Source organism: Furipterus horrens, unplaced genomic scaffold (genome assembly GCF_987537825.1).
Source record: "Furipterus horrens unplaced genomic scaffold, mFurHor1.1.pri manual_scaffold_10, whole genome shotgun sequence".
NCBI classification, from domain to species: domain Eukaryota; kingdom Metazoa; phylum Chordata; class Mammalia; order Chiroptera; family Furipteridae; genus Furipterus; species Furipterus horrens.
In genome coordinates, this window is record NW_028327180.1 from 22105304 (window position 1) to 22130058 (window position 24755).

The 24755-nt window shown below is 35.1% G+C and overlaps 1 pseudogene; it reads left to right on the forward strand.

The window, feature by feature from the left end:
* The first annotated feature begins 23884 nt into the window (after positions 1-23884).
* On the forward strand, positions 23885-24066 carry LOC149999359 (U1 spliceosomal RNA; annotated as a pseudogene).
* The last annotated feature ends 689 nt before the right edge of the window (positions 24067-24755 follow it).

Here is a 24755-nt window from a genome sequence, read left to right on the forward strand (position 1 = left end):
AAAACTGCTCCAGCACCTGCTCATAAAATAGAAATTAATTTTAAAGTAGGGGTTAGTTTCTAATGAAATTAATATTTCATGGAAGAATTCTCAATAAAACTAAGGTGATTTATTTTATACACCCAACTAAAGCTGCTGCTACAGTCACAATGTGGTGTCACACAATTGAGGGTTTAAGTTATGATACAAAATGCATATTTCAGCACTAACTTCTGGATATTTATGTTGTACTTTTTTAAATTCTAAAAGAGTTTACCAGTTTCAGCAAATCGTTTAGCCCTACTCTATGAAAGATAGTGTATCATCTTTCCATTGCTCTTATAATTGAGAAGGAAATTAGGTGGGGGTAATCAGTGTCCTGTTTCCTTGTACATTAACTTTCTTGTAATCAGCCATAGCAGCAAACACCTCAGTGTTACATTTCTCTCATACACCATCTTATTTTTCTGTTCCTGATCATTTGACTTAGTCTGTGAAGAGTCTTTAGATGCTGGGAAATTCTGCACGGCACACCTTATCTCATCTGCTCATCTGTGGCCAGCATGTTCGAGCCAGGGGAATGAGTAAGAGCAGGAGAACAGTTGTGGCTACTTTGATGCCACATCAGATAATTTATAATCTTTGTCTTGACTCTTTACTGAATGCACAATGTGAGTCAATATTCCAGAGTTCATTCCTGATGTTACTTCCTTCCAGATTCAAGATTATCTTCCCTCCCTGTTCTCTTCTCCCAGTAGTTATTTTAGAATAGGAGTCGAGGATGTTTAAATAAATGCTTTCTTTTCCCACCACTTAGAGCTCTGCATTAACATGTGCTTTATAACTACACTTATAATAGCAATAGATAAGTATGACAAGATACTTATTTCTTGTAGGACACCTTTATTCTTTATTTTAGTTTTCTAGATTTTATTTATTTACTTTTAGAAAGAGAAGGGAGGGACAAAGAGAGGGAGAGAAATGTCAATGTGAGAGAGCACATTGCTCAGTCGCCCCTTGTACACTCCCTGACCAGGGACCAAACCTGCAACCCAGGCGTGTGTCCTGACTGGGAATTGAGCCAGTGACCTTCTGCTTTATGGGATGATGCCCAACTGAGTTACACCAGTCAGGGCTCTGTTCTGGTTTAAGTACCAGAAAACTTTGATGTAATGTCTGCTTATATCACATATGTTTAACTGACCAGGCATGTGTGTGTCATGAGTGCAAATGGTTTTGTAAAAGTAAAAGAGCTACAAGACAAAACCAAATGAAAATACTCTTTATTCCCATAACACTATAGATCTAGTCTTCGCACTGAACTCTTACCAAAGTACAACTAAAAATACATGAACTAGTGATATGTCAATACAGAATTTCTAAGTGTGGAAAGCATCTCGCCCTTCTGATTCATCTCCCAGGAATAGCTTACCTTGTCCCATGCTGGTCAGGTGGTTGACTCAGTCCCTCTGACTCTACACACTAATGACCTAAACACTGGATTCAAACAATTGTATGCTTTCTCTTTCCTTATTCATTAAACTCCTACATGTAGTCACACACACATCGTTTTATCTTCACTTCACGTATTTAACTTTCCTCTTCTGAATACTGCTCAGAGTCCGTATTTTTTCAGAAATCCCTTTTTAACTAGAGCTAAACCTATGATTATGCTGGCATAGGATTGAGGATGTCATAACCAAAACACTATCATCAGAATATAATCTTTGAGTGTCTCTGCTCCATTCTGAATGAACAACAGGTCATCTTAACAATATTGGCTTTGAAAATTCCAAAAGTCTTCTGCCTTCAATATAAAATGTATTCAGGTGCTTACCACCCTGCCTATCTTGTAAGCTGTTGTTCTGCACTCCCACAAACACAGAGAGGGATCCTTTAATTATCTTCTGTTAGTTCTCCTTCTCTTTCCCTGCCCTTAATTCCTTCTTCCCTGTCTGGATCTGTCAGAGGCACCCACAGGCGTTAATGTGTCCTTTTGGACTAATGACTTCGCTAATGGACAGATTGGGCACCCTTCCTCTCTCACTTGGGCTTCACAATGATAGCAGTCATTGACCAAGGTGCAGCTTTAATCACTGCCTTTAGAAAATTGTTTTTTTTTTTCCCCCTAAGTTAATTGTTCCCTGATTACCATAGAGAACAATCTCCTGACCTTGACTTTATTAGTTCTGAATTTTTACTAGCTGAGCTCTCCAATCTAAAGTATTCCCATGTGTTTCTGTTAGTACAGTGCAATTGCTCTCCAGGAATAATGGAGTAAATGAGAATTTCTCATAAGGGATCCCCATGGAGCTAATGCCTATGTTAACAATCCCAAAGATGTTACTGGAAATGTCAGTAGGGTAATGAGTGAGTTAGCGGAGCGTGGTGACTACAAAGATCTGAGAGTGGAGATCACTTGCTGGCTTGTGATCAGACTGAAGTTCTCACTCTTCTTCAACATAAAGGCAGAGCAAACAACAAGCTATCCTAGTTATCACTGAGAGCTTGGCAATATGTATTGTCAGGGAAGAAGAGAAAATATAACTTTAAAATGAAGATTAAATATTTTGCCTAGAGGCCAGTGGCCATTAATGTTCCCAGAGGTGAGGCCATCTCTCTTCATTCCTCCTAGCTTTCTGCCATGTTTCAAGGGCCAATTTTTCTTGCATTACTTGGAATCCTTTTTGACCCTATTCTTTTCTGGGTTCCAATGCCCAATTCTCTCCTTAACACAAACTGTGAAGAGGGTTCTCCTCAACTTCAGAACAAAGCCCAATCCTTCCTGTTCCAGTGTGATATATGAAGAAAACATCCATTTTCCTCAGAGGGGACCTCCACTCCTACCCCTGCCCTCATTCCTACATGCATGGAGTACTGTAGTCTTATTTCTTTTTATAAAACTTGCAAAGAAAGTTGCTAGAATCAACAACACATGCTTTAAATATAAATTATTTAATCTAAAAAATTGGGATATAGAAGTCTATCAAGAATATATATTTAAACTAAACAAAATTATAATTATTTGAAGACTAATTCTGGGCTACAGACATATTGAATTTATATTACTAAACAGAATATATAACAAAAATGTAAATAATGTGGATTTCTGTTACTTCACAAATCCAGAGACTGTTTATTTAATATGAGTACATACTTTGCTTATATTAGCTTCACTGAAAAAGTTCTTCAAGTTCCATGTTAAAATCCAGAAAATATTTTGATTTTTCAAATGCCAATTTTCTACTTTAGATCATTTGAAGAGCTTAATTCCACCCTATATGAAGAAACTACTGTCAGCTCTGCATTTTATTTCATCCACGTATTCTTTATCTAAAAACCAGTCCACAGCTGACTCCTAACAAAATCACCTGAGAAATGTTTCAAAAACATTGGTTGCCTCTCACACCAGGCCCACAACTAAGGCATGTGCCCTGACCGGGAATCTGACTGGTGACCTTTTGCTTTACAAGAGGACACCCAACCAACCAAGCCACACCAGTCAGGGCAGTTTCCTAATAGGTTTAATGGGATGTAAAAAAAATACACTTATTTGTATCAAATATGTAGTAGGATATTTTACATTTAACATTTCATTCCTCAGAATATCTTTTTAATATATTATTGCAAAAATTTAATGAGAAAACAAAGATTTTTAAAAAGTTAAGTAAATTATCTGAGATCACTATATAAAAGGGGCAGAATAGGATCTGAATCCATGACTCTATAATCAATGCAAATTCTTATTCCTCCCCCTAGAGGTGACAAGAGGTATACTTACTTGCAAGGGCTTTTAAAGCTAAATGATGATAATAATACATTATGCAAGTTAGTAGCCAGAATAGATCCTTTTTCAAAACTCTCTAATGGAAAGTTTTTTCATAATACACTGAATAATAAATAGTCAATAAACAGATGAGAATTTGCGTTTTCCTTAGGGGGCAAATTTATGGTGACATTTTAAAAAAAGGAAATGAATGTGCCAGTCTCTTTATCTTTCTCTCTTTTATTCTCTATTTCCTCACACACACAGAGAGACACACACATCAGTAAAAATCCTGTGCATTCAAACTATGGAACCACAAGTAAAATAATAACTGGAGAAACAGAACAGTGCTAGAAAGTTGACCTCTTTATTTTTTAATAAAACGAAACTGAGATTCCACCATTTTAAATGTCTTACCCCAGATCACATAATTAGTATATAGAAAATTGAGTTTAGAACCAAGTTTTCTGACGTCCAGGCAGCATGTTCTACATCATACCCTCTGCCCTATAGAGAGTGGTAGGTAAGGGGGTAACAGAGACAAGAAAGAAACAATAGAGATGATAGTTCACAAAAGGAAGACATGGTGAGAGAGGGTCTATGCGGAAGACAGGAGATGTCCACACTCACAGATGTTATATTTATTAGAAATGGTGAGACAGCTTTGCAGTAGGTGACATGGAAATGTCCTTGGCTCCGATTACCACTGTCTCGTCTGGTGGCACTTGAGTAGCAAGATGCATAGTCATAGAGTTTCTACTTGCTTTAGAGTGCTTATTTAGTGAAGACAACTAGAATGCATGACATGAAGTTGGGATACAATTCTCCACAAATCTCTTGCATTTCTGCATATCTTGCTGGCAGAGGCACTGTCTGTGTTCCATACAATCTTTCCAAGGATGTTATAAAATGAAGAGAGAGTTAGTGTCTGCCTATACAGCACAGGACAGAGATGCTTACTGGCCATTCCAATGGAGTTGGGTTCCCTAAGCTTAGGGTTTCTCTCCTGTCACACAATCTCACTGAGTGTAAAGGCATCATTGGAGTCTTTCCCCACTGGCCAGTGTGAATTGGGCCATGGAGAACCAGCACAAATGTGCTGTTCCTCTAAGTACTAAACTGTCCTAGTCTTGGATTCACAAGCCTTATGTCTTCAGCCAGCATCAGTGAAACAGGACCTGCACTGGGACCAGACCACATAGTGGGTGGACAACACGTGCCCCGGAGGGAGGGAGGTTAGGCGACATCATAGCAACTTGGCAGAAGGAGGCTGAGGGTGGTCATGGGTAGGTAGTTTTTACAATGCCATCAGTTTTATCCAGGACTAAAACTGAGCTATCTCAGCTGGTATGTAATCATCAGTCTCTCATTTTAAATGACCGTGAATCAAGATTAGTTCAATCATGCAGTCTGCCTGTAATGATGAGGTAATTTACATATTGGCAAGTAAATGGCAAAAGTGATTGCAACAAGAAAAAGTGAACCGCAATTTATTATTTCTTTCACCATCATTCAGGCGTTCTGACCCATGGGTGGAACGCCATATCAAGGGAATTAGACTCCACTATAAGATGCATACGGAGGAAAAAAATAGGCTTTTACCACAGGACAAGATTTTGTGAAGGCCTGACGTCATGATTGTTGTGATATTTTAAAGAAAATGTACTTTCATATTAACATTAAAGTGTGAAGTAAAAATGGTCTGAAAATTAGCTCATGAAAGAAGTTTAAATGATTATTTATAAATGAAAACATTTTCTGAGAGAAAATTATTTCCTCCTGAGAATTCTGAATGTCACATTAGCGAATTTTACATGATTATTTCTTATAATATTTTAGTTATTAAATACTGAGTAGTGTTCTTCAAGGCTTTCAAAGGGGGTGTATTTTTTAGTTCATGACATTTCAGCTTAGTGTTCTTTTACTAAGGATATGGTGTACTTTGAAATTACTATCCTATCACTCTTAACACACATACAATTTTGCCACTCTGCTTGGCATAAATGTCAAGAGTAAGATGTCCTTTTAATCCTACTGCATTTTCTCACACAGAACAATCAGCCTCCATAATTTGTGAATAATAGCTTGTCCAATGAACTAGTCTAGTGTGTCCTCTTATGATTTCTTTATTCGTCCTTGTATTTCCTAGATAGAGTGATTCAGTGACAGCTCTATGAGGGGTCCCTTTAACTTATCACCAGGAAAAAGAGCTACCATTCAATGCTATAAAAGGTTGTGAGATGGTTGAAATATGAACAAATATTTATTCCACATGTAGACTTTTTAGAGTCAAGAAATGAACATCAAAATGCTGTTTTTGACAAAAGGAAAACCTCTTTTGAAATTTCAACATGAACTTAAGGAATGTTTTCCCCCTTTTTCATCCGTGGTTTTAGCAGCAGCAACTGACAGTGCCATTAGAAACCAATTAGGAAGGAGGTAGAGAAGTAAGTTGATGGGCCTGGGAATTAGAAATATTTATGATGTTAAAGTAATTTGTAGTTTCAAATACACTAGGTTTTTGCCATCCATCCAGCTGTGGCTTTTGTGTGTACAGAGTGAAATATTTTTCTCAGGCTAAATCCTGAACAGAAGAATAAAATTCTGTTCTGTTTTGCATTTATAAGAAGGCAGTTTGAGAGAGTCTTTATCACCTGGCATAAAGCACTCCTTAAAACATCATATTGCTTAAGAAAAATAGCTCTTTTAGTCCTTTATTAGTCACATAAAGACATTTTGGGCATGTTTTGGTATCTCATATCAGTCTGCCAGGTGGCTAATAATATATTACTTCTCAATTGGAAGAAGGTTTTATTACATAAAAATGTAAACCCTTATGTTCACAGGCAATAATAGATGGAAATATTTGTACAAAAATATGCAAAAGCTCCCTAATGCTAAATAGATTTTAGGAAAAGATAAGACATGGGTGGAAGAGAACCCCATGCCCATAAGCATCCAGCTTTGTTCTGTTGAGTAGTTTAAATGGCTCCAAAGAAGGTCTTGGTTCTCTTCTGGAAACTTCTACCATCAACTGAGAAAGACCCGTGAAATCAGGGTAAAATATGTCTTTGACATTTTTCTGTTGACTCTACTAATTAAGGCCAATTTGAAATCAGAGGCAGTTGCCCTTCAATCTTTTCTGAAGCAACATGAGTCAAGAATAGATCCTCTTTGTTGACACCGGGTCTATAGGGCAGACCACCCCACTGGTCTCAGATAAGCATATAACCTTCCTATGTCTTCTTCACTGCATGTGCATTCGGACCACCAGGAAGCCTAAACATACCGCTTCAAGAGGCACCGGGAGAAAGCTGTGAGTCCTGGGAGGTCACTTGAAAGAATGGGCATAACCACAGGAGTCTTCTATTTAAAGGACATTTAGACACCAGGACTCTCTTTTGGGAGCTAACAGGTGAATGCTCCCTTGCACATCCCAACTTTGCTCTCTGTGAACACAGATGGCTCTGCCTTTGTGCCCGAGTGGCAAGGATGTGGTTTAAAGCAGTTTAGACACACACCTAGACTTGTATGTCTACTTTCACATACATTAGGTATGGTTTGTTTCTGTCATATGCAACTGAATATATTAGGTCCATCATAAATTTATTAGGCCTTTCACTTTTGTGTACTAAGAGAAAACTAAAAAGGGATGTAGGATTAAAGAGGTATGAACAAAGTAAATTATATTTATGCAAGACTATATTTGTAATGAAAAAACAACTTCTTGCCTATACACACACAAGCACTGTTGACTATAATGGAATAAAAGCATTCTAGTTGAGTACTTTGGAATATTTTATTATATTTCTTAGATGTGATATAGCCTAGTATCATTTAATATTGACTTTTTACAGCCCTTAGTGTTTTAAAAATATCCTACATTTTTTACCTTCTATGCCTTAGACACCAGGACATCCTATTTATCGTGGGCATTGCTACCCATTTCGGCATGATTCTTTGCACTCTGGGAAAAGCTAGGTTGGGAGCAGTATCTTCAATTAAAGATTTCAGTCCTAGTGCATATACCACTGCAGCATATCACAAGAATAAAAAAGGGAAATTGTTAAAGAAGTGACAAGGGCTATTCTGTACAATAGCATACAGGGGAGGGTTTAGCATTACCTAGACAATTGCACCAATATTCCTCTACTGAGGTCACAGTATGTTAGGCACTGTTCTAGGTGATGGAATTGTAACAGTGAACAAAACAGATAGATTCTCCATTGCCATAGCTGTCCCATTCTATTGGGGAAATGGGCAATAAATAAATAATTAGTTAATATAATACTGCATGTTTATAATAGCCAGTGAGATACATGGGTTGGGGTAATAAAAATGATATGTGTTGAGTGTGGGGGGCTGCTATAAATTGTGTGGTCAGAGAAGGCCTCTCTGAAGGAGAGGCATTTGATTAGAGTATTAAAGAAAATGAAGAAGAAAAATTTGGGTTTGTAGGGAAGGTGTGTACAAGAAAGGGAACAGCAAGTACTCCTGATCAGGAGTGTGCCTGCCATGTTCAGGACCATCAGGGAGACTAGATGGCATTAAGGATGGAAAGAATGACTATAAAAGAGGATGAAACACTAGCCAGGGGCCAGATTATGTGGATCCCTTAACCTCATAGTAGGAACTTTAAATTTTGTTCTAAAAATAATGGGAAGGCAATAGAGGGCTTTGAGCAGAGTCATACAATCTGATTTCATACATATTTTTATATTTATTGAGGTATAATTGATATACTACAAAGTGTAAATATTTAAAATTTGATTAATTCTGACATACCAATAAACCTGTCAAAAACATTACTGCAGTCATATAATGAACATAACCTTCTCCCCAAAGACTTCCTCATGTCCCTTTGTGATCCCTCCACTCTGCTCCTCCCTACCACCCACCTCTGGCCAACTACTAATCTACTTTCTCTTTTGCTAGATTCATTTGAATGCTCTAGAATTTGGACATGCCATTCTAGAATTGTAATATTACCAAAAAGTGTGTATTCTTTTTTATCTGGCTTCTTTCATTTGGCATGATTATGTTAAAGCCATCTATGTTGTTGTGTGTAGCAGTGGTTCAGTCCTTTTTATTGCTGAGGATACTCCGTTTCATAGATCTGAAATTTATTTTTTGACCTGCTAACAGATATTTATATTGTTTCCAGATTTTCTGAGATTATAAATAAGACTACTGTGAACATTTGGTATGAATGTTTAGATGGACATATGCTTTAATTTCTCTTGGATAAAATATCTAAGTAGAATGGCTGAGACATATGGTATGAGAAACTGCCACATACATACAAAATAGTCACAGGGCTATAAAGTGCAGCACAGGGAATATATGCAACAATATTGTAATAACTATGTGCGGTATCAGGTGGGTACTAGACTTATCAGGAGGATCCCTTTATAAATTATACAAATGTCTCACCACACACGGAACTAATAAAATGGTGACTTTTGAAGATCAGAAGTTTTTAATTTTAGTGAAACAATTTTAATTTTTTCTTTTGGTAAATTATGCTTTTTGTAGTTTATCTAAGAAAACTTTACCTTACTTGAGGTTACAGAGATTTATGTTACTTCTAGAAAGTGTATAATTTTAGGTTTTCCATTTATACCTAAGATTCATTATGAATTAATATTGGAACATGATATGAAAGCTAAATTAAAGTTTTCTTTCTTTCTTTTTCATTTCCAGCACACTTTATTCCTTTGTGTACATTGAGGTTTTCACCTGGAATCATTTTCCTCCTGCTTGGAAGACTTCCTTTAACATTTCTTATAATGCAAACAAGTCTGCTAGTGGTGAATTCTTTTAACTTTTGTATGTCTGAATATGTCTTTATTTTGCCTTCATTTTTGGAGGGTATTTTCACTGGGTAAAATTATAAGTGGAAAGATTCCGTTTTTCTTTTATTGTTCTAAAGATGTTGCTTTGCTCTCTTGAAGCTTCCCTTGTTTCCGGTGAGAAATCTGCTGACAATCCTATCTTTGTTTCTCTACATAATGTCTCCTTTCCCTCTGCTTTAAAAACTTTTTCTTTGTTAGTGGTTTGAAGGAATTTAATTGGGATGTACCTTCATGCAGTAGCTTCTTTATATTTTTGAACTTTGAGTTAGCTGAGTGTCTTGGATCTATGCATTTATAATATTCATTATTTTAAAAATGTTAGTCTTTACTCCTCTCTTCTCCACTACAGACTCCCGTTGCATGTATATATTTTTTCCATTGTTTTCTGTGATCCATTTTGAGGAGCTTATTCACTGATTTTTTTTTTATCAGCTAATTCAGCAATTTTTAAGCAGTATGCCATGGCACACTAGTGAGGAGCAATGGAGAAAAAAATGAGACAACTGTAATTGAAAAACCAAAAAATAAAATTTAAAAAAAAAAAAAAAAGAGAAGACAGAAGCCAACACAATAGCTGTCTAGTGTAAATGAATCAAAACTATACCTATTTTTTTTGGTCAGATAAGCAAAAAGTATATTTTTTGGTGAGCTGCAGAATTTTAATAATTAATTTGTGTGTGTCGTGAGACGAATAAGGTTGGAAATTGCTGAGATGATCTACTCTGCTGTTAATCCTTCCAGTGCATTTTCTATCTCAGATTTTGTAGTTTGCAACTTTAGAAGTTTCATCAGTTTTTTAAATCTCTTTCATATCTATTTTTTATGTTCAGTCTTGCCTTTAGCTTCGTGGACATATGGACTAGAGTCATAATTCCATTTTGAATTCCTTTGTATAGTCATTACATCATCCTTGTTATTAATAGATTAATTTGATTGATTTGAATGATACCGCTATGGATGGCATTTCCTGCTTCTTTATATACCTGGTAACTTTTGATTGGATAACAGACATTGTGTATTTCACTTTATCGTGTACTGGATATTTTTGTATTCCTGAAAGTGTTGTTGAACTTTGTCTTGGGATGTCATTTAGTTACTTGGAAACAGTTTGGTCCTCTTGGGTTTTGCTTTGAGGGTTTTCTTAGGGGAGATAAGATAGATTTTATTCTTGGGTCACTTCTTCCTCATTACTAGGCAAGACTTCCTTAACACGCTAACAAATACCCTTTGAATTATAAGGTTTATCAACTGTGGCTCTTAGTAATAAACACTATTTCTGGCCTTGCTTCAGGGCACTGTTTCCACTAACCTTTTCTGTGGCTCCTTCAGGTAGTTTCCTCATGTGCATGTGCTGATTATACTCAGCTGAATATTTGAAGGGTCCCCTCAGCATCTCTGGAGCTCTCTTGCTGTGCCATTATCTCCTCTGTGACACTGAGTTCTATGCAATCACACCCTCTTGGTTTTCTCTGACTCCCCAAGTCACTTCCTCAACTAAGAGAGCCTGCCAGTTTCTGCCTGGGTTCTTCATCCCTATTCTATGACCTGGAAACTGTCCAGGTAGAGATCTAGAATAATTGTAGAACTGACTTCATTTGTTTGTTATATTTCAGGATATCTCTTTTGTTGCTCACTGTCTTGAGAGTCATTATTTCTTATATTTTGTTGGGTTTTCTTTTTCAGTTGTTTCAAATGGGAATATACATTTGGTCCCTATTACTCCAATTTGGCCAGAAATACAGTATTCCCTCACTTATTGTGGGTATTACATTCTAGACACCCCTGTGATAGGTGAAAATCCACAAAGTAGGAACTTTACATTTATTTTGGTATTTATATATATTTTAAGGCTTTATAAACCCTTCCCACACACCTACTAACCATTACCAGTCCCTTATTAACCTTTTCCATGCTTTGATAAACACTACTTATGTTCTTAAACATATTCTACACACTTAAACCTACGTAACCTTAACAACATATGTATACAGTACCGCAAAGTCCAGCGATATAGCAAAAAATCCATGATAATAACTAAATATAATATATTTTTTAAGTCCCGCAATACAGTGAGGCCGTGATAAGTGAACCGTGATATAGAGAGGGACAACTGTAGATGGTTAAATAATTACTAGTTAATTCTGACCATGCAGTGTTGCAGTGAGTAATGCTCACAAGATTCCACTGTTGAGTAGCCTGGCTTACTTTTTAGAGAGTACTTCTAGTTGCCATGAGGATAATGGATTGTCCATTATGCTGTTGAGGAGTATGCTGGGACATAGGGAGTATTACCTTACTATTTTTTCATGAATATAATTAACATTCTGTTTTAAAATTTATTCTTTAATTACATGCTAAGGACTCTATGAAAGATGTGGGTAGTGATATTGACTTTCAAATTGAATTATCTAGGGCAGGCCTTAGATTATTTGGGTTGCTCTTGTCCCTCACCATTCTAGGGATGACTTAGATTTGGATGAGTAAATTGGAATTGCCTATTAGAAATCTAAGTAGAGATGCTAAGTAGGTAGTTGGAGATGAGAAGAAAGAAGTCAGACAAGGAGTTATGAATTCAGATACCTTTATCCTCTGGTTGTCCTTAAACCCAGAGAACTGGAAAGACCTCTCCAGTGAGTTAGTCAGTATGGAGAGAGATGAGAAGATATCTAACAGTAATCCCCTAGGGCACTGCAACTTTTAGAGATCTGAAAAAGAAGAATTTAGCAAAAAGAATGTTGTAAAGGTTAATGGAAGTGGAGGTAGCATTGGAAGAGGGAGAAGCAATAAAGAGATAATTGACTTTTATTGGTGTGTGATACCAAAAACTCATCAAAACATAATTAGTAGCCACAAATAATACTCTTTGGATTGGAAAGAAAGGAAACAGAGCAGTTATAGAAGTAACAAAATTATTTACTATGATACTTCTGTGAACTCCAAGTGATAACTCCACTCATCACTTATTAAGTATTCTTTATGATCAACAAAATTTCTATATATTATAAGTTTTAATTATTTTTATACCCTTTAAATTTGCATTTTATTTACTGTATTGTTAACAAGCAGCAGAGAGATAGTTGGGTATCCAGCATATAGGGTCAATAAGTATGTGTTGATTGAATGAATAAATTAATAAAATAATGAATGCTGAGTAAGTTCAGCTGAGTAAACACTGAACTTTTGGTAGAAACTGAGGTGCCACAAGTTAACTAAGGCTGTTGAGTGAATTATTTCACTCATTGTTTTCTGTTTTACCTGTAAAAATAGAAAGTTCAGAAAAAATGGTACCTCTTGGATCTGGCATTCTGTGATGCCTTGGTTGTTCATGCTAACCTATTTCCCCATAGAGTGTTACTTTTAAAAATAATGATTTGATAAAATATGTAATTGTGTGCAATAAAATGCAGCAATATCTTAAAAGTTAAACAAAAGTGACTGCTTATATTTCTCATCATTAAAAATAATTTGCAATAGAAGACTTTTGGATGCCATTAAAAATAAAATAAAATGTCATTCTAAACATTATTTTTATAATTAAAACAGACATTAACTGTATAGAGACTAAAACTTTTACATTAAGTATCTCATTTAATTCTTATGGTGAAGGTACTCAATGATAAGTACTATTGTTATTTACCTTTTACAGCTGCATAAAGAGACACAGAAAAGTTAAATAAGTTTCCCAAGATTACACAGCTAATCAACAAATGATAGAGCCAGGACTCAAGTTTTGTGATTTCTGAGTTGAGATTCTGTGCCTTCTGTACATGCTATTTTGTACTGCCTCACAACTACAGGCTATGAAAAGTGAGAAGATTTATTTTTAGTTTTCTAAAGCACTTATCAAATGGAAAATATATTATCTTTTATCACTTAAATTCTCATTGTTTATTTTCTCTTATCATATTTTGCTTGTCTGTTTTCTTTTTCTGTGCCACTGTTTTTATCACCCATTTTTTTTATCTTAAAATAATATTATATTTTAGAATTATTTAGAAAGTCTTTGCATAGAAATCTTATACACGAATAAGTCACAATCAGACATGTAGATCACCACAAAGACAAGAGAAATTGAATTATAAGGTGTAGTAATTATATCAGAATCCTCAATGGTCATCCTAAAGGGCCTTAATAAAAGCACATTACTGAAAAACAAGAGTATTAGAGTCTTACAGGAACAGACCACCCAGTCTCAAATTTTTGATGGGTTCTCTGCTGGAGTAAAATTAACAAGTGAACAGCTTTGTTATCACCCATTTTTTAATACTTGAAATATAAACCCTTCACTAAAATAAATAAATCAATAATTATAACATCATATCCCTTAGGATATTTTTTGAGAGACACTATAAATTAATTTATCCTGTTAACTTTAAACATTCATTCATATGTGGCATAAACATTTATGAAAAATTTGCTAATTTGACATTTGAACAACTAGAGATAAAAGCTTTCTAGATTCATAATAGTTTCAGGACCTAGTGCTGCTTAGCAACCAACCCAAACTTTGGTAGTTCTGTGAACTTTTTGGTTGTTATGTGGTGCTTTTTTTCACCTGATTTCACTCCACCCTGCTCCCTGCCCACAGATGATTTACCTCCCGACTGGTCTCCAAGGAACTGATCCAGGGTGGACAAACGAGTCAGTACCATTGCCAAAACAAATGGAACAGCATGTCCTTTGGACTCTGTATGCACAGGGAGCATGTTAGTGACACTTTAACATGATAAATTCTACCTGTGTGTTTGTGAGTTAAGCTTCTGCTTGCATTTCTATTAAAACAATAGATTTTTATTGATTCTCATGTTGTCTGATTTAGTTGACTTTAATTCTGTGTAGCAGCAACCTCTTAAAACAATCAATATTATCATCTGGAAGACCATAAAATGACTCTTACCTATTACTATAAAGGCAACTTGCAAAGTACTCTGTACAAATAAACATATATAAAATTGTGTATCTTGTGCCGTGAAACAAATTTTTACAATTTTGACTAAAGCCACATAATTTTATCTATTGGCTGCTTGTGTTGTGTTTTTTACGTAAATTGAGTCACATTTACCAGATTTGGTAAGCTACAATTTTGTTTTTCCATAAAGACTTTCATAAAACTGGTTACGTAAGCACATAAATTTTCCTGATGATAAATAAAAATTTATTAACATGGTTTGATTTTGAACCACCAATATTTTGATGACTGCCCCTATCTGTCTTTGGTGTCATTGATAAAAATGTTTGTACTTTACATTTTTGTTTGTCAAAAAATTTTGAAACTAAATTATTCCCTGGACTATCTTATTATAAGTGGAGATCTAGGAAGTGTTGATTTTTAATCATTCCATAGAGTGTGGTTGAAATTCATTAATTTTGAATCTCCTATGGTCAAAGGTCTTAATGCCTTTTGAACTTTCAATATTGAAGTAGAGAATTTTCAGCAGATATTCTAGGCCATATTGTATTATATTTATCCCTAGAGTTTTTATATTATGAGAAATTTAAATTTCTTTAATAAATAGTAATTAATTCATGTTCCTTTTGTGCACATATATGCCTGTCTTGGGTCTCAGTGATTTCCACTGAGATTAAAGTTCAGCCCCTTCAGATTTTTACATCTGAGTGGTTGAAATTATGTAAATACTTTTTAAACCCAAGGAAGCTCAAATATATAAATATACCTTGGCTGGGACAGAGTCAGCTAAAGGAGATGCAGTATAGCTTGTAAAACAAGAATTTCTGGTACCACTTTTAGCTGGTATTATGCCACTGTTTCATATTTCATACCTCTTTTTCATATTTCAGCTCATCACCATAGGTCAAAGTACAATTGCTTCTGATTAATCCAGTACTGCTGCCAAACAGTCATAAGTAGTGTTACCACCTGGAGGATTTTGTAATATTGTATATAAAATCCAAAATATAATATGCAATGACCAAATCAATCCCATGTTGCTTTGTCTTTGTGACTTTATTATTTAGCCACATTTATAAACCCAGGTATGGATTTTTTATTTTGCTATTATGAATGCATAAAAATAAAGGTATATTATTTATAAATGAAATAACATATAAATTGCTATTTATACTTGTCTCTTTGCAAGAATACTTATGCTAATTAATATCTCTCTGAAACAAACATTGAAAATTAATTATAGTTTTATTTAATTTATTAAACATTTATGATACTCTGGGCAGGTACTGGATTGGATTTAAAGAGAGTAAAATAAAATTGAAACATAGTCCCTTCCCTTGAGGAAAACTTTATCAAGCCATGGAACTATAATAATATATATTAACTTACACTCAAATTAATTTAAACAGTAATTGCTATTTATGTACAATGAGTCTCCAAAATTTTTTTATAAAAGAAGTTTGTGGACAGAAACCTAGAACTGGGTGCTGGGAGGTTTTTGTCTAAGTTGGTATCCTTAGCAAGCAAACTTTGACTTACATTGTGTATTTGCTTGGAATGGCTTCTGTGTGTGTGTTGGAGAATCAGATACTTCATGGAAATCAAGTGGCTAAAACCTTGCAGTTTCAAATCTTCCACCTCTGTCACATTTTATTAAAACATGTGCCAGAAACCCTACTTAGTCTTGTACTTATAATATTTTTGATCATTAAAAAACCGGAAAAGAATAAACAAGACACTGAAAAGCAGAGTAACTGGCCCAAAGCGATAGGCTAGTGATGGCCGAACTGATCTGGAATTTGAAGCAGGTACATTATCAAAAATGGACAATAAGTAAATGACATGACAGTGGGGAAAAGAACTGAAAATTCATTCTTATGCTTATTTATTAATTATTATTATGCATATCATATATTATATTTACTATTTGATATCTTACTTGGTAGCTATCAGCCATTTCTTCTCATCTCTTTATGGTATACACATATTTTATTATAGTTGTCCATTACAGTACATCCACTTGTGAAGACTTCTCTAAAGGTGACCAAGGCCACCAAGGCTGGTTGCATCATCCAGGTGAGCACCTGAGGCAGACATCCTGTTCCACCTGGCCTTATCCTAGATGAGTCAGGGTCTTAATACCTCTACCACTGTCCATAGGTGAGCTTTGAAGGGGAAGTTTTCATTTGATTAAGAAATGCTTTATAGCATAGGTCTGAAACTAATTTTTTCACATTTTAAAGAAATTAGTTCAGAACTTTTATTTCTAGCAGATTGTTTCTAATGTAATGAAATAGTATTACATAAATAAGATATAAAGTTTATATAAAGTTAAGCTTATGCTACCATTTGATTAGCCTAAACACCTACTTTAATTTAATTCCCACTTTCTAATTTAATTCTCACAACAACCTTGAGAGGACTGTATTATTATCAGCATTCCACAGATGCATCAACAGAAGTTGCAAGTGGGTAGGTAACTTGCCCAAGGTCACATCAGAAATGGTGTGGCTGGAATTTGAGCCCAACCATTCTGGCAAATGTGCTATTGACTAGTTACAATACTATATTAAGTAATAACACTCCACTTCCACTCCTGATCATTTCCTCCTGGATACAAGAAAGTGCATATGTGGGAAAGTTAAATTTGATTTCTCTTTGGGCTCTTGTGAGGTCACTTGCTTTCCTACCTTCTACCTTGGTCTAATAATAATCTAATAATAATGGACAAAAATCCTGAAATTCTTGTCTGATGTGTGGGTTCATATTTTTGGTTTTTAAAATAGCTTAAAAAGTAGCAATAAAGAGAGATAAAAATGAAGAGAGAAAGGGAAAGTTAGAGCTGCTGTAATAAATTAGCAGCAATCTGGCTGTGATCTTTCTCATACATGCATGAGATCTGCATTCATGCAAACTAAGATTAACTTTCAGGCTGTCTTCCTAAAAGAGCTCCATGAAATGTAGCCTTAAGATTTGTAACTCTCGACTCCCCGGAGGGCTAATATTATCATATAATGAGGGGCTGTCAAAAAAGGACCTTAAATAAATGACAGTGAGAAAAAACCCTGAAACTTGGGCAATATCAGTTTTCCTGGAACTGTGTTCTCATCCATATCAAGGACATTTTGCCTATTTGTTCAAGTAGGAAAATCCCATGTGTCCTCAGCTATTTTACACAACCAGAATTTACATACCCAAGGATGAAATTTCATCACATTTCTTATATGTTACTGATGGAAAGAAGGAAGGAGGGAGAAAGAGCTGAATAATGGAGTGGGGCAAAAATAGAAGTCAGGCACAAGAATGAAAAGGCTTGAAGTAGCTACATTGCACTTAAGTGAGGTTCATCCAAAGTACAGGAAAAAAAGAATTACCAACCTGTCATGGATCATAAATTTGCTTAAACATAAGTTTGCTTGGATTACAAAATGTTTAATATTTTTTAATTTTATGCCTTCAGATAAGGGATGTATTGTGAAGTTTCTCACAGAAACACAACTTTCTATTTTCTCATACTAAAGCTATGGCACACACACACACACACACACACACACACACCATGAAGGTTCCAGAATTTAGTAAAGAACCTAACCTGAACATTCCTTAACAATGTGTTAAGAAATATATGGTCCCTAAAATACCTTCAATAGAGTGGAATATGAAAACCACTAATTAAAACATCTCACTATGCAGGACATTTTAAGTGGTTGATTTCTAATACAACAGGCCTCCAATCTTAAGTTAAGTCTATAGAAGATAACAATGTTAACTCTAACACAAAATATAGCTTGAAAACTACTTGATATATATTTTTAGTAGCTACAGACTGTAGTTGGTCAATATGACCATAACTCCAGTTGACTTTCTAAGATCTTAATTTGATAAAAATAGCAAAAATTCATTTTTTTTTACAAAATTATATAAAGAATACTGAAGATTATTTTTATCCATCAGGGTCTAGAAAGAAACAGATGGCACTTTCAAATTGGATAATTTGGGGGACATTAATAGTTATTTGTAACAGGTGGGAGCAGAGTCTGTAGAAAGTGCAAGGGATAGTTCAATAACCCCTGGCTACAAACAGCAGTGGGTGGTCACCACCCAGAGGCTTGAAGAGGCAAGAAGGAGGAACACTTTCCAAATTCCAAGGACAGAAAGGGCTCTGTGGAAAGCACTGCCTGACAGATGCTGAAACCTGCAATTGAGGGGCAGAGCCAGCCTATTGCCGTATCTCAAGGGCGGGATAATGACTCTGATCTCACGATCCTCCGTTCCTGAAATCTCCTGGGACTCTGCATTTGGTCGAAGAAGCTGGAAGTCAGAGAACAAATGAGCCTGAGATGAGATCCATCCCGGTGTGCCTCCTGGGCACGTGGCAGTGTGGGGCAGAGTAGGACATGGCTCTGTAGGGCCAAATAGAGGATGAACAGCATGCCTGGGAATATAACCCAAAGGAACATACAACATCTTTAATCATGGCTGAAATTCTGAGATACCATGACAAAAAAAAAAAAAAAAAAAAAAAGCCTAAAAATAAGTGAAACGTTCAGCATTTACAGGCAAAAATAGTCAAATAATAAGAAATGGGTCTTTATATTTTATTTTTTGCAAAAATATTTTTCAAGGAGAGTGATGGTACATTTTCCTTTTGACACTGTTAAGTAAGAGGATTATTGTGAGATATTTTTTACATAGATCAATAAAAAATACAAGAAGTTTTGTAAATTATGTATATATTCTTAGAATACTAGAGGAGTGAACACAGCCATATAAACAGAATGCGGGAACCAGTAAAATTCCCTACGTTGCACTCTTTAAAAGTGTTCAACTGTTGTACATGGGAAGCTTATGTTTATCTGAATCCATGTACTGTAAAAAAAAAGCAGCGGTCCTCACCTTTTCACACGAGCCACTGAACTGAAATCATCACCTGCATTTTAGAAGCCATTCAGGACTCCTCATGTTCTGTCTTTTCATAACTGGAAAGATGTGTGAATTAGATGCTTGGGCCTTTTCCCTGGTGCTCTGGCAATTTAACCAGTGATCACTTTACTATATTGCTTTTATTTCCATCCAAATAAGACTCAGATAGAAACATCTGCAGTACTGAAGTGTGCAAACTTCTTTAAAAAACACACGCATTTCCTTTTGTTCTCATGCTAGCGACTGCAGTGCCTAACGTGTCGGAATGGCATGTCATTCATCAGTAAACGGTCTTTCTTTAGAAACGTGTACGTCAAGGGCAGGTTTTGTACAGCTTTTCTAAGGATGGAGGGGAGATTTCCATAGCATGCATTTTATATTCTTTATTCATGGCCAACACAATTGTTTGGGCTGAGTACAAAGAACGCTTTTATTCATTATCATTGGCAACGGTAGCAAGTTTTTTCATTAAATTTGATATTTGGTCATGACATATTTGTTTTTAAGAAAAATCAGTGTTTTCAGACATTCTATGTCATGCAAAATTTAACAGTAAGTGTATCCTTTTCACTAATTTTTCATTAACACTAACAAACCCAAGCTTAATAATTCTAATAGTTCCAGTTTATATTTACACATTGCTATACAATTGGGACTATACCTTCTCCAAGTTTATAGTCTTTGTTTCTGTGCTGTTCTGGAAGGCCTTTAGACCCATCCTCCAAATTCAGCAAGCCAGGGCCAAAGAAGATAAATGATATTCTTACAGTCCACAGTCAGGCAGTGGCAGTTCTAATCCAGCCGTTGTAACCACAAGCCCTGCAGTTTTCCCACCAGTCCTACTTGACTTAATTAATTCAGTGCCTTTAGGGTCCCAGTACTGTACTGTCTTGGGAAATATAAACATCAAGTGTGTCTTAAAGCTCTTTTGATTACACATACACACATACTTCCTCCATATACATGTAACCTATACATATATATATATATATATATATATATATATATATATATATATTCTTTGATGAGTAACACTAATTTCGTCATATTTGTTTCTTTAATTTTCTTAATTTAATGTTTTACCAAAAAAAAAGACTATGAAAAACAAGTAAATTTGATTCTCAGGGTCCATCCATGTTGTCATAAATAGCAGCACTTCATCTTTTCTATTAAGCCATGTCACCCCAATAAATTTAATTTAGAAAGAAATAAGTAAAAGTACTCTATATGTCCAATTTAATGTTCAGAACCTTCCAAAGTACCTCCCTCCTGTAAATACAATAAATTAAATTTATAAATATAAAAAAAGAAAATTAAGTAAAACTAGACCACACAAAGATATTTAAAGACAAGGCTGGAATACCCTACCATGGCCTTGCTGCTGCCCTCAGTCCCCATGAGGAGGGACTGACGGTAGTGATTGTGCACAGATTGGTGTGTTAAAAAGCAATATTGGATGAACATATTTTTTTTCTCAGTCAAAAAAATATATATAGCCTTTGCCAGGTGGCTTACTTGATTGAAGCGTCCTCCCGCACACAGAAGGTTTTGGGTTTGATACCCGCTTAGAGCCCAATCAATCAATATTTCTCTCATCAATGTTTCTCTCTCAATTCTTTCTTCTCTCTCTAAAATCAATAAGCATACCCTTGGATGAGGATTTAAATATATATATGTAAATACATAAATATACTTAGAGGTTCTGTATACTTTTAAAGAAATGAAATTAACCTCTACACATTGTTCTTTAGGTCTTTTTTACCTTAAAAATATATCATGGATAGATATTACTACTTGCTAATAGATAAACATATAACTTCATGTTTGCATTATAATGTAATATCCATGTATAATATAAACCTACATAAACAGGCATGCAACTGGCTCTTATGTCCTTCTGCCTTTTTAGCACTTTTTTGTCGTTATCACCTCCCTCCCCTTGTTTCCTCTTCCACTGGACTTGTCCTCTCCCTCTGCCCTCCCAAGCTACACCCTCCCAGAAACTCACATTAGCACACCTGTGCATATTCTTCCTTGAATAATTTTTGCGCTTATACCATCATATGCAAATGCATATCTACAGACATATATGTTCACACCTAGACACTTTTTATAGGAGTTCTGTCCTTATATGTTTTACAAAAAGTCATATTATACCATTTCTTATTTTACTCTTCACTCTCAGTCCTATCTTGTGGAAATTTCTTTAAGTCAAATGGCAGAGAGCCCATTCATTCTTTTTCATAATCGCATAATATGCCAAAATGTGACTCTACTATAACTTACTTAATCATTTCTCTATTGATGAGCATTATTTATTAATCAAGATCTAGTCGGGAGAGAGAAACTGGACTTTTTGTTTTAACATGGAAAATTTAATGTAAAGATTGAGTGCTTGGCTGTAAAAGATCATTAGTAGCAGAAAAGGCCAAAAAAAGGACACAAAGATATTGCAAATTGGAAGTGCAGATCTGGGTGAACAAAGGAAAGCACTTGCAATTATTTAAAGCTGGGAATAGGGGATCCATGGAACTGAAACTCGGACTTCTGAGGAAGGAGCCAATTAGTCGGGCTGGTTCTGGTGTCTAAAAAAGTGCAGCAAGGCTCTTTCTGAGGGTGTCGGGAAAACTGCTCACTGTACTCAGCCTCAGCAACTGTTGCTACCAGGGTGAAGAGGCATTTCTAGGATGATACTCACACACATAAGAAGCAAGTAAGAAGCCAACGGGAATCAAATAGGATGGAGCCTCTTCAGATTCCCTGGGATGCCCTCCTCCTAGTACAGCTTCAGAGGGAGCCTGATGATGAATCGGAAATATGCTTTGCAGAGTCCCAAGCCCAGAGCAGGATTTAGGAGGGTGGACTTAAAACTTTGAAACATTAACTTAACAACTGGCACCTCTTTATTGCCAAGATTTTTTTTTCCAGTTAAGAACAGAGCTGTATTAAGTGCTCTTATTCATATATCCTTATGCACCAGTGCTTTTATTTTGCTAGAGTAGACCCCCAGGCATTAGATTATGGCGTAATATTATATTTCTAATTTCACCAGATTTTGCCAGATTTTTTTCCCCAGTGTTACTGGAAAAATTCACACTCATACAAGCAATTTTTAAGAGTACTCTTTGTCTTATCCCCACCAGCAAGAGAGGCTATGACTCTTTACAACTTTTCCAGCAATGTTGTTACTTAAATTTGCATTTTCCTGACTATGATTTTAAGCATTTTGCCATATATTTATTAGCAATCTGTAGTTCTTTTTTTTGAATTTTTATTCCTATCTTTTGCTTAAATTTTTTTCTTTTGGGTTTTTTAATGTTGCCTTTTTGTGTGTATAGACAAAACCTCTTGGTATATTATAGAAACTAAATGGTATCAGTCTTCCATGGTGTACTTTTTCTAACTCTATTGTTGTATATTCATTTTAATTTTTGTATTTAAGTATGACATAATTATATATGACTTACAGCTTTTGATTCATATATTAGTTACATAGATCTCTCCCACTCCAATATTGAACTTATAATTTAGGCTTTTTAAAATTCTTCACACTTTAGACTGTACAGTCTGGAGTCTGTACTTGTACCTACACTGTGGTAGGGGGTTGACTTTTCCTTCCACATGGAGCCAGTTGTCTGGAAGCATTTATTATGTTAACTATCCTTTCAATATTGACTTGAAATAACAGTTTTGTTATGTGTGAAATGTTTATATCTATTTCTGGTTTTCTTTCTTATTCTGAACTTCACTGACCTTTTGGTTAATTCTTATGCCAACACCATGTTGACTTATTCACAGTGAGTTTTAATATGAGCAATGCCTAGCATAAAGAGATGTCCTTTTTATCATTATTTTCTTGACTATTCTAAGGCATTTCTTTTTCTGTGTATGTTCTTCAAGATAATTTCATCTATCCCCTTTCTGCTTCAGAAAGGAAGAAATAAACCCCACTGTAGACTTCATTGGAACTACCTTTTACTTATACATCAATTTGTAGAGGATTTATATTTATTGGAATTATCTTCCCATCAAAGAATGGTGCTTTCCTTTGTTCAGATTATGATTTATACTCTTCAGTAAGATTTTATAGTTTACATTTGAATAAGATTTTATGATTTCTTTGTGAAATTTATTCCTAAGTGGTTTTTCTTTTAAATTACATTTCTTGATATTTACTGCTAGAAGAGAGAAAGCAATTGATTTTGCAGTATTTCCATTAGGATAGACTAAACTGTTATAATAAATTTTAAAAATGTGATGGTTCAAAAGAAATACAAGTTTATCTTGCTCTCTCTCATGACAGTTTAGAGAGTATGATCCAGATTGTCAGAGGGCTCTTCACAATGTGGTCATTTATGAACTGAAAAGAATTCAGCTCCACAGTCATTATTATGTGGCTTCCTGGCTGTTTTAATACCATTCTAGCACAGAGCAATACAAAAAGTGTGGAAGATACTTACCTGGCAGGGGAGATACCATGATCACGAAGGTGGTTTTCCCAGGGCGAGGCTTATCCATTGCACTCCGGATGTGCTGACCCCTGCGATTTCCCCAAATGTGGGAAACTCGACTGCATAATTTGTGGTAGTGGGGAAAAAAAAAACAAAAAAACAAAAAATGTGGAAGAAACTTTAGATTTATGGGACAGGCTGGAAACTGACAATTGCTGGCTGTGTTCACATCTCATTGGAGGGAATTGAGTCATAAGCAACCTGGAACTGGAAGGGAGGTATAATGTGACTGGGAAGATGTATACCAGTTACTCTTCTGTCAATACAAAAGGAGGGAGGAAGAATTTTAGAAAACTTAGTAGACTTTCATGTTATAATTCTTCTGTAATTAGCCATTGTACTAAAGTCTTATTAATTGTAGTAGTTTTCTTTTTTAATTAGAGACTCTTAGAATTTCCATAATAACATTATCAATAAGAGAAGATCACTTTAGTCCTTCTTTTTAAATACATTTTTTCTACAAAATATTTTTTCTTATCATATTTGCTAGAAACTCTAAGACAACTTGAGTATTAATATCAAGAACAAGCATTCCTAACAGAATTTCTTTAATTAAAATAATTCTAGTATTTTACCATTTAAAATCTTTGGTACTGGGCTTTAGACTATTGTCTTTATCCCTTTGAGGGGTTTCCTTCAATTATTATTTCTCTTAGAACTTATAATAAGACTGCTGAGATTTGTCAAATATATTTTTGGCATTTAATTATAGGATCATGTTTGTCCCTTTCAATGTATTAGCTTAAAGAATTATGTTGACAGACTCCCAATAAGAAAATAACCGGAATAAGTCAGATTTATTCTATTCCTTG